The sequence below is a fragment of the Schistocerca cancellata genome, chromosome 9, assembly GCF_023864275.1.
Source record: "Schistocerca cancellata isolate TAMUIC-IGC-003103 chromosome 9, iqSchCanc2.1, whole genome shotgun sequence".
NCBI lineage: Eukaryota > Metazoa > Arthropoda > Insecta > Orthoptera > Acrididae > Schistocerca > Schistocerca cancellata.
In genome coordinates this window covers 374903369-374915800 of record NC_064634.1, presented here as the reverse complement: position 1 = coordinate 374915800, position 12432 = coordinate 374903369, and positions in this window count along the sequence as shown.

The following is a 12432-nucleotide window of genomic DNA, read 5'->3' as shown; positions in this document are numbered from 1 at the left end:
AACCCAGACGGCAGGAGTCATTGGTACCGACATGAGCAACAATTTGCAGTCGAGTGCACCCAGTGCTCTCTATCGCCGCCGGCAGTGCCTCCTCCACATCTCGGATGAGACCCCCCGGCAAGCAGACAGAGTGAACACTGGCCTTCTTCCCCGACCTTTCCGCTATTTCCCTAAGGGGCTCCATCACCCGCCTAACGTTGGAGCTCCCAATAACTAATAAACCCCTCCCCCCGTGTGCCTGCTCGGACCTTTCTGAAGGAGCGGCCACATGTCCACTCACAGGCAGAGCGGGCGATGCCACACGGCCAGCCTCCACATTTACCCTCCGCCTCTTGCGCCGCGAACACCGCTGAACCCGCCACTCCCCTTGGGGAGATGGTGGCCCAACCTCGCCCGGTACCCGCGAAGATGTCTCGACAGCAGGGACAGTGGGTGAAGCATGTAACACCTGGGGTGTACCATGCGACGCACTAGACTCCCCACTGCCGCTACACTCCGAGGCAGCAGCCTGAAGACGGCTGACCGCGGCCATCAAAACGCTCAGCTGTTCGCGAACAGTGGCCAGCTCCTCCTGCGTCCGTACACAGCAGTCACACATCCTATCCATCCTAAGAAATCAATTTACTGTAGAGAGTTAATCAACTTTTAACTAGACTGCTAATTCACTAAAGGCGGCTGATAGCTGACTAAACTGTGGTTGCTAGCCACTTCTTCCAGAAAACAATGAAAATAGCACTACCTGTCTCTGGACTGTATTGAAAACAAACACTAACACTACTGGCACTATGGCTGATTAAAGGGACTCTCTCTGACTGTATTCAAAACAAACACGAAATCTATGGAACACTATTACCAGTACCCGACAATTAAAGCTTCCTAAAAGCAAAAACACACGGAAGAAGAAGTGACAAGTAAGAAAAATACAGTTAATACTTAAATTAAGGTAGCTCGCTGCAGAGCAGACGTGAAGCAGACGGCAGTTACGACGACACTGACACTTCCTTTAGAAATATCACGTCGACTTTCTTGCATTACCGTTTTCAAGTGCGCCCTTCTTTTAGTCTCCAAATGACATAGTTATCTATCAGAAGATGAGATCTCACTTCCCCACCTTCTTTCGGTGACACCGCTTAAGACATTATACCGACTACAAGATACAACAAGAGGTGCAATAGATGAAGGACTGCGTCATATTTGCTTCAGCTACTCAGCTGTATCAGTTTAGATTTCATATTTGATAGCGATAAGCCAAAGGCCTCGACGCAATGTTAACACGAGTTGCCGAAATTTCACCGAAGTTAAGCGCTGTCGGGCTGGGCTAACACTTGGCTTGGTGACATCCGGTCTGCCGACCGCTATTCATAAGTGGGATGCTCTCAACCCTTGGGAGACCTATTGAGGAGCTACTTGATCGGGACATAGCGGCTCCGGTCACGAAATTGACAACGGCCGGCAGAGCGGTGTGCTGACCACTTGCCCCTCCACGTCCGCATCCAGTGACGAGTATGGTCTGAGGATGACACAGTAGTCGGTCGGTACCGTTAGACCTTCATGACCTGTTCGGATGAATTTTGCACTCCTGGAAATTGAAATAATACGACCGTGAATTCATTGTCCCAGGAAGGGGAAACTTTATTGACACATTCCTGGGGTCAGGTACATCACATGATCACACTGACAGAACCACAGGCACATAGACACAGGCAACAGAGCATGCACAATGTCGGCACTAGTACAGTGTATATCCACCTTTCGCAGCAATGCAGGCTGCTATTCTCCCATGGAGACGATCGTAGAGATGCTGGATGTAGTCCTGTGGAACGGCTTGCCATGCCATTTCCACCTGGCGCCTCAGTTGGACCAGCGTTCGTGCTGGACGTGCAGACCGCGTGAGACGACGCTTCATCCAGTTCCAAACATGCTCAATGGGGGACAGATCCGGAGATCTTGCTGGCCAGGGTAGTTGACTTACACCTTCTAGAGCACGTTGGGTGGCACGGGATACATGCGGACGTGCATTGTCCTGTTGGAACAGCAAGTTACCTTGCCGGTCTAGGAATGGTAGAACGATGGGTTCGATGACGGTTTGGATGTACCGTGCACTATTCAGTGTCCCCTCGACGATCACCAGTGGTGTACGGCCAGTGTAGGAGATCGCTCCCCACACCATGATGCCGGGTGTTGGCCCTGTGTGCCTCGGTCGTATGCAGTCCTGATTGTGGCGCTCACCTGCACGGCGCCAAACACGCATACGACCATCATTGGCACCAAGGCAGAAGCGACTCTCATCGCTGAAGACGACACGTCTCCATTCGTCCCTCCATTCATGCCTGTCGCGACACCACTGGAGGCGGGCTGCACGATGTTGGGGCGTGAGCGGAAGACGGCCTAACGGTGTGCGGGACCGTAGCCCAGCTTCATGGAGACGGTTGCGAATGGTCCTCGCCGATACCCCAGGAGCAACAGTGTCCCTAATTTGCTGGGAAGTGGCGGTGCGGTCCCCTACGGCACTGCGTAGGATCCTACGGTCTTGGCGTGCATCCGTGCGTCGCTGCGGTCCGGTCCCAGGTCGACGGGCACGTGCACCTTCCGCCGACCACTGGCGACAACATCGATGTACTGTGGAGACCTCACGCCCCACGTGTTGAGCAATTCGGCGGTACGTCCACCCGGCCTCCCGCATGCCCACTATACGCCCTCGCTCAAAGTCCGTCAACTGCACATACGGTTCACGTCCACGCTGTCGCGGCATGCTACCAGTGTTAAAGACTGCGATGGAGCTCCGTATGCCACGGCAAACTGGCTGACACTGACGGCGGCGGTGCACAAATGCTGCGCAGCTAGCGCCATTCGACGGCCAACACCGCGGTTCCTGGTGTGTCCGCTGTGCCGTGCGTGTGATCATTGCTTGTACAGCCCTCTCGCAGTGTCCGGAGCAAGTATGGTGGGTCTGACACACCGGTGTCAATGTGTTCTTTTTTCCATTTCCAGGAGTGTAGTTTAGTTTTATTTGATAGAAACTTGCACGGATAGTGATTATTTGGTCTTGAAACGCTTTTGTATGATGTATGCGCAAACAGAAAAAGATTACTCAAAGCTTCCATTTCCGAGGTACTTTTTAGATACATATTTCTTCCCCAGCATCCAAATCAATAACCGTTAGCAAGGGCTACATGTAGGCCAATTCTTGCATTTTCCTAACTTAGGTGTTGATAAAACCTACACTCAGATAATGTGCAGCATCTTGTTCTCGTTAGATGGACGACTTCATCTCTGAGGCATATTCCTTTTAAACGGTATCGTTGGCTTGCTTATGCTCTTAGCAGCTCTCTAACAAGTTGAGCAACATCGGGGCCGAGAGGTTAGGGGGAACAAAGTTTGCGCGCCGCTGTTATCATCTCTTATGCACACCTCCCGGCGTACACGGGACGGCGGTTGTCCCGAAGCGAAGACTGTTCTCAGCAAAGCTTCAGCTTTAATTTCCAGAACGTCGTATCCCTCGTATTCTTAACTCTTAGAAACTTTACTTGGTGGCTGTTCCTCCAGACTCACCTATTTTCCGAATTTTTCAAAATTCATGTAATGCAGCAAAGGTACTGGCGTGCATTGTTGGAGAGGTAACGCAATGTGACACCCTCCACATACTATGACAGTAGGGAAAGTAAATACTTCATACAAAAGTCTAGGGAAATAAGTAAGGAGACATTATCTTCTGGTAAACCTTCCGGGATGTAAGGTCGTGGTCCATGAAACTCTTCAGCTCCTAACGTTTCGTCCAGAGCTGCGCTGGACATCTTCAAAGGGGTGTTTCTCCTCCGGTGAGTCTTGCCGACTGACGGGTCGGACGTCTGAGAGCGTCTTATATATCGTAGAAAGTGGGCGTGACCAGAGTTACACATGATATGCAGAGATAATCTTTGTCAAAGATAAAACTTAACTATCGATCGTAATCACGTCACGGATAAAACTGTCTAGCAATTCTGTAGTGCTACTGTCCAAATATCACTAAGTTTCATGGTCTCTTCTTTCCGATTAAAATTATCCCTATGTTTATATATTTCAATTGCTACTCTACAAAGCCGTGGGTAATAGTTCGTCGTCGTAGATAAAATTTTTGTTTCGGAAAACCTCACTTGATGATTTCCTGACTGAAAAGCGTGTTCTGCTACAGCCGATTTATCTGTTTTTCCTAATCGGCAAAGGCTTCTGTGTTCTTTTAACCGTGTATTTACGCTTCTTTTTGTTGTTCCAATATAAACTTTTCCACATGTACACGGAATTTTATATACGCCACTGGCTGATAGAGGAGCGCGTTTATCTTTTACAGACCGGAGAAAATGACAAAGATTATCTCTGCATATCATGTGTAACTCTGGTCACACCCACTTTCTACGATATATAAGATGCCTTCAGACGTCCGACCCGTCAGTCGGCAAGACTCACCGGAGGAGAAACACCCCTCTGAAGATGTCCAGCGCAGCTCTAGACGAAACGTTAGGAGCTGAAGAGTTTCATGGACCACGACCTTACATCCCGGAAGGTTTACCAGAAGATATGTCATCCGGTCGTGAAAGCCTTCATACTGTGAGAAGGAGACATTATGTTAAGAAACCCTTGCAACGAAAGTAATATAGCACTAAATGCTTTCTTCTAGGGTCCATCATAATGTAATTCAACATTTTGTGTAACGTTTGTTATCCAATGCGATAACAGCGCACCAAGTAATATTCTACTGTTAACTGCGTCATCTGGTGACGCAAATAATGTTTATTATGTTGGTTTGTGCACACTAATAAGCCAAAACAATATGACAACTGCCCACAGCGACGTTCGTTGCCGCCTTGTGGCGTTCGGACACGTGATGCTGTAACAAAGGTATGTAAGCCGAGCAGGAACGGTCCGGGGATCACCCTAGCGAAGATATGGGCTGCAAGTGGGGATATCTGTCTAGATAAGCGACTTAAACAAAGAGCAGATTATTATGACGCAGAGCCAGCTAACGAGTATGTCGAAAACGGTGAAGCTGGTCGAATGTACACGTGCTACTGTCGTGAGCATGTACGGAACTAGGTAGCACGACAGTGAAACTACCGCTAGACGTTAAATGATTGAACGTCCACAACTCTTCATAAGACATGGGGCTCGGAGGCTTGTCTGCTCTGTAAAGTAGGGTTGATGGTGATATGTGGCATCTCTGCCGAAACAGCACATTGCTAGTGCACGAACAAGTTTTTCGGGGCACACTGTTCAACGTACATTGTTGAACATGGAGCTCCGCTGCAGACCACCTGTACGTGTTCACATGATGATCCAACGAAATCGTCAGTTACGATTGTAGTAGACACGGGACCATCTGGATTCGACCATCGATCAAAGCAAACGTGTCGGCAGATCGGGTGAATCAGATTTTTGCTACACTAGTTCGACGGTCGTCTCCACAAACGCCGTCATCGAGGTAAACAACGGCTCGAAACATGGAGCGCGCTAAGGACGCAGGCTGGTGGGAGCAGTATTATGCTATGGGAGACACTTTCCCACGCTTGCATGGGACCTGTGGTAGTTACTGAAGACACGTTGAAAGTAGCGAAGCACCAGCTTCCATTCATGCTTGATGTCTTCCTTGACGGTGATGTCTCGGCGACCAATTTGGCCTTATTGTAAATCCTATGGAACCCATTTGTGTCACTATCCGGCGCCATCACCGCGAACTTAAATCAGGGGCCCGTTACTTTCGCGAATTACATGACCTGACATCCAACACAACATACCTCCACAGACTTATCAACAAACTGTCGGATCTCTGATACGCAGAATCAGTTATGTATTTCGTTCCAAAGACGGACAAACTGTAAGTAGGCTGTTTAGGATCTTATATTGGTAACGCCGCCGCCACGTAGCGCTCTCTGTATGAAAATCACTGGCTGTGCTGTGTTCAGCCTGTGGCTAGTTTGCATTGTTGTCTGCCATTGTAGTGTTGGCCAGCAGCAGCTGGATGTGAACAGCGCGTAGCGTTGCGCAGTTGGAGGTGAGCCGCCAGCAGTGGTGGATGTGGGGAGAGAAATGGCGGAGATTTGAAATTTGTAAGACTGTATGGCATATATATTAAGATTATTAAGGTAAATACATTGTTTGTTCTCTATTAAAATCTTTCATTTGCTAACTATGCCTATCAGTAGTTAGTACCTTCAGTAATTTGAATCTTTTATTTAGCTGGCAGTAGTGGAGCTCGCTGTATTGCTGTAGTTCGAGTAACGAAGATTTTTGTGAGGTAAGTGATTTGTGAAACGTATAGGTTAATGTTAGTCAGGGCCATTCCTTTGCAGGGATTTCTGAAAGTCAGATTGCGTAGCGCTAAAAAATATTGTGTGTCAGTTTAAGAACAGTCTTGTATAAATGTTCAAAGCGGACATTTCATATGTCGACCCTTAGCCGAGGATACCTCACTGGAATCTTCTGATTTTTTCTTGTAGTTTGTGTAACTAGTGTAGATTTTGTTTATTGCTATTGCGTAATTGTAGAGAGAATCTCCTTTGTAGTTGCAGTCTTTCATTGTTGTACAGTAAAACAGTTGTTGCATGCATGTAGATTTGCACCAAGTACTTCGCAGCTGCGCTTGCAATTAACTAGATATTATTTTCAGTGCTATGTTAATGTGTTCCCCTATTTTTGCTCTTCAAATTGTGTTTTTCTGTGTTGTCGTGTGAAATATTGTGACAATAATGGCGTGTGAAAAACGTAACACTAGGCTCCAAAGTAAACTGAGAAATGGTGGTGGTGGTGGTTAGTGTTTAACGTCCCATCGACAACGAGGTCATTAGAGACGGTAAACTGAGAAATGACAGTGAAGACGAAAGCAGTGTGTTAACGCCACTATGTAATGAATTAACTAATATTCAAAGTAGTAATTTGGTAACTGTGCGTAGGGAAATGGAGCGGGCGTCAAATAATGGTGTAGACAGTGAAACAGGTAGTAAACAGGGAAGCATTATCGATCGATCGGTCGGCAACAGCTCGCCTCAGGAATCGGGAATGACAGAACACAATATTGCAAATACTGTAGACTCAGGTTTTGGGTTCTCACCGTTTTTTCAAATGAGTCAAGACACATTTTCCGCTTGTCAAAATGTGAATGTTGCCGGTGCAAACTCACTGCCGAAAAGCACTGAGGAACATGTTTCAGACACCAGTGCATTGTTATTACAATTAATGCAACAAATGGGACAAAAGCTTCAAAAGTTAGACACAATGGAACAAAATCTGAGACAAACACAGCAACAGTTAGACACAATGGAACAAAATCTTCAAAAGTTAGACACAATGGAACAAAAGCTTCAAAAGTTAGACTCAGTGGAACATAAGCTTGGACAAACACGTGAAGATTTAACTACTGAGTTACATAACATTGAATCGAAATGTCAAAAAGTCTGTAATGATGTAAAAACACAAATTTGTGAGCATTTTCAACCTATTATTCATGAAAATCACGACACCTTGCAAGCTAAAATTGACTCAGTTGCATCTGCCGATTCGGTTACGCAACTTGCAAAAACTCAAGAAAACTTAAAGGACACATTAGATACGATTTCAACACAAATGGACACCTTGAAACTTGGTTCAGAAAAACACACTGAGGAAATAACTACACTATCGGAGAAAGTAGCCGAACTTTCGTATCAGTTCGCTAACTTATCTGCAAAGGTAGATGATGATCTGAATGACACAAGACCTGTAGCCATCACTGACACAGAAGAGTGCGAACAAATTAGGAAATTCAAACAAAATCAGAATAAAATTAATACGCAACACCAAAGAGAAATCAGGGAAGTACAAGATCAGCTGACACAGGTAATACAAGAGTTACGTATTTCAGAGGCCACTCGCGCTCCAATACGGGAAGAGGGACATAGAAATACGGAACAGCCACAAAATAATAACTCAGGGCACTTCGGAAATTATGAAAGGAATTGGCAAGGTACACCGAATTTTGAGATGGAACCGCCGACACGATGACCGATATGCTACTCGCCGACACGATGATTTTGACTATAAGCTGTTCATTACTACACGTAAATTCAAAAAGTTTAAGAATTCTGCCAACGACATTCATCCACAAGCGTGGCTCCATCAATTCTCTCATTGTTTTCCTCCCAACTGGTCATTGGAGCACAGGTTAGAATTTATGTGTGGCTACTTGGAGAATGAACCAGCTCTAAGAATGCGATCGGTCATTCACGATTGTCACAGTGAAGGAGAATTTTACCATGCATTCCTTTCAGCATATTGGTCTCAAGCTACACAAGACCGAGTAAAACATAACATCATAATGATGAAACATTTCGAACAATCTGAATTATCAAGTCTTGTGAAATATTTTGAAGACATGTTGCACAAGAATCAGTACCTGTCAAACCCATACAGCCCCTCAGAACTCATCTGCATTTGCTTAATCAAACTGCCTGAACATTTACGACATATTATTTTAGCAAGACGTTTCAAAGGCGACATTGAAGCTTTTGAGGGACTGTTACAAGAACTGGAAATTGACACTGACAATAGCGGAACGCAAAAACAGGAGCAGAACAATTACAGATCACATCCGTCACAATTCCGCGATGACAGAAATAATATACGACAAGGCTATTCTTTCAATGTAAATCGTGACCGAAACAGACACCACCCGTATGACAACCGTTGGCAGAGTAGTAATAATTACAGGGAAAGATCACCTCTCCGTGGTAATGACTATCACAGAGACAATCAGAGAAACAGACAATATGGCAACCAGAACAATTATTATCATGGGAGACAGAATAACTTCAGACACAACGGTCCACCGTGCAGTGATAATTCAGGGAGAAATTCTCCACCACTTAACTGGCAAGAAAGAAGCTACAGGAACTACCGACATGACGACAGACGATGTGATCGTAACGACAGACGTGAATTTCATCAGAACTGGCGGGATTTAAACAGGGCTGGGCCCTCTCGGCAAGGCGAATTTGTAGAAGTTAGGTCTCCTAATCCCAATAACGATGCGCGCCAACAAAGAAACAGACAATAACTTGCACCGCAGGCAGCCACTTGCGCCCACTGACTCCGGGAAAAATAACATAGACGCTAACCTTGAGAAAAATTCCAGTATTCTTTACCGACGTATACCACATGATAATTGCGTTAAAGTTGAAACTCTGTGTACTAGGAAGAGCAAAGGGTTACACGAAATTTCACATGTAAAACCGTTTATTGAAAGATAATCTGCTTTTTAACTTTGTCTTTGCCATAAAACATTTCACTTCACGTTACTAGTATGCTTTAGAAACTGTTACCATGCAACAATGTTTGAAGTTAAATATCCAGTCAAGAACCAAGAGAACTTATTTAAACAGAAATTACGAATGCATTGTTATTGTGAACAGATGACACAGTGTTATTGTGTGTGTGCATTCTTGCTTGTTAGTTGCACGATTACGTAATGACTATAAGGCTCACATACTTAGAACATTTACCAGTACTGCTAATGAGATTTTAATGCAACATTTTGGTTTACTTGAAAATACATTCTGAATTAAAGCACTTTCCGAGAGATACCAGATGACACAGTGAATAGTTTATGTGACAGCTACACGATTATATCACGACGTTACTAATGAGTGACAATTTACAATGTTGCTTTTGCGGTGTATCTGTTTTATATCTGCACATTTTTTCTGAATTCTTCTGTAAAGTAAAACATGTATTAGTAGTAACTTTTGTGGTATAGCTGCAAGGAGACAGCCTTTTCCGTAGCACAACAATACATTACAGCACAGTACTTTCATCATCACAACAATAAGCGTAATAACTAAGATATCTCTATGCAAAGCATTTCACTTTTGTTTATCATGAGGTAAGTATATTGGCTTCAGCAGAACTTAGCTTTCAGAGGAAAATAACTATGACACTTCCACAGAGATTATCTTACAACAAGACGCACATTTAGCACTACAGGACACGCATTTCAGTGATTAATTTTGTACTTAAAACATTCATTTTTAAAGATTTTTGAATTACAAAGAAAGTTTTCCGTGATACATTTCATTCCATTGCTGTAATCTGTAACACCTGAGGGTATAATTACATTAATCCTCAGGGGGTACATGCCTACTTCGTGTACCATGTGTTTGGCAAGCACAAGGAGCCCTAGCTAATATTGTATTTGCTTATACAACTTTACACAACGGTACCATATTCCTCTAACACATAAATTACACAGCTATCTGATCATTTAACTGAGAGATAAATTTTTTTTTCATCAGTGACACATGTTTACACAATTACACAGTTGGATAACTTCACACTTATGAAACTGTATTTTGTCTGTACTGCGTGAATTGTTCATATTTTTTCGGAACCATTGTGATACTATGAGAGCTTTGAATGATGTATATGGTATGAGATCATGATTTTTAAAGTACGTTTGAGGTAGATGACACTACTGAAATGAGCAGAGAATTTTCTTTAGGTTTTGAAATTATTGCAGAAAGCTACGACGTTTTTGAGATTTGACTGAGGTGTTGTGATGTTATTATTACGATGACGATGTGTATTATGCTGCTGAGGTATGGTTATGATTAATAGGCTGATGCTATATGAGTTATTTGATTATGCTACTTATCTGTTATGATGAAATATTGAAGAAGTGTCGACGAATAAGGTAAGGAATAATGAGTAGTGGTTAGGGACTCTGACTTGTGATAAAGGATGTTGGAAACCAAGAATCGTACTGTAAGAGTTATGAAATGTTTGTGTATATGCGTGAATGTATCACAATGCCGCCAAAAATTTTTTGGACATTGTTATATTCATAAGATTTTGTTTCTACACATTTGCAACGCAAATTCTTGACCTGTGAAATATTTTTATATGAGACTGTCACTGTAGCAGAAACTGCTGTCGTAAATATTTCCGTAAGAAAGTTAAGTGACCACCTGCACGTAACACGTCGTGGGCACCCAGTTGTGTCAGACGGCTGGAGAGAAAGCCATTAGTGTGTCCTTTTCAGAGGCACAGGTAGAAAAAAAAGGGGAGGCCATTAACCTCGCTATTGACATTCCTTTATAGAAAGCACCGCAAATACGACATGCTCATTACTTGGAAACATTCTTACATCTGCACACCTGATTATGACAAGTATCTTTCTACTAGAATTGAGAGATTTTTTTACTACCTTATGAAATGCCATATGGCTAATGAATGATGTTTCATGCCTTCCTTTGTACATATTTGTTCATTTTCTTTAATATCTAGTTCCTAGCTGCACTGCAGCATTGGTTCAAATACAATTTTATAGATGTACTAATATAAATATTTTATGCCTACAGATCCAGAAAAAAAGAAGAACTTTGATGTACTTAAAAAAAAACGAAGGAGCACAAAAACACATTTCCCTTCACAGGAATTGCATACAGAATTTTCTTTTCAACTACTTGGTAATTTTTTTTGTAGAATAAGTTCTTGTGGTGCACCACTTTAATTACATAGACATTAAGATGTGAATATACATTTCCCTTGTCTGCATTTTTGTCTTTAGTGTAATGTTTTTTTTCTGCTTGAGCTATGTCATGTTTAGATATAAGTTATTTCATTTGCTGCTGCTGTTTGCCAGGCATAGTGTTACTGAATTTGACTTTGTTAAGCCAGTTTATTACTGATTTATTTTTCTTGTTTGTTGCTCATTGCCTTATATTAGTTGTAATATTGTTGCTTACTTTGCCAATTTGAATTTTTTTGTCATTGCTGTTCGTGTTAATTGTTTTGTGCTGCTGAATTGCCTCGTCCCTTAGTTTAGCATCTGAGCTCAGTAGATTTAAGTTAGCTTAAGAGGGGGTAGCCTATAAGAGAATGAGTTGCGATGAATTTGAAGAAATGCACTGAGAGGTTATGCGAGAAAAATACAGAAAGCATGCTTGGATAGGATTTTTTTGGTGGAAGCAAAGGTTGAAATAAGATGAAAGATCTATGGAATGAAGTTTTGGGTTGGACTGCAGTACCAAATGTTACACTGAAAACAAACCCTGTCCTTTCCTTTTGTGTTATCCCACTATGTGTTTGTGTACCCTTGTGTATTTGTTTTCTTCCTGTCTCTGTGTAGTTGCATAGAAGTTTTTCTTCTTCTAATACTAAGCTATATTCTCTATGATGAGGAATACTGTTATCCTCAAATATAATTGGCATTAATAATATGTTATTTACCTTTTAAATATGCTTAGGCTTTATTTATTCTGTTTTGTTTTAATGCTCATGTGTGAAGTTGATGTTTCGAAAGTTATTCTGATCTTTTATGTATGTACTCATGTCATAATTCCTGTAACACTGATGTATATGTTATTTCGATTCTTTTGTAAAGCTTGTACTACGAATGTTATCTGTATTGTTATGTTCTTTAATGATGTA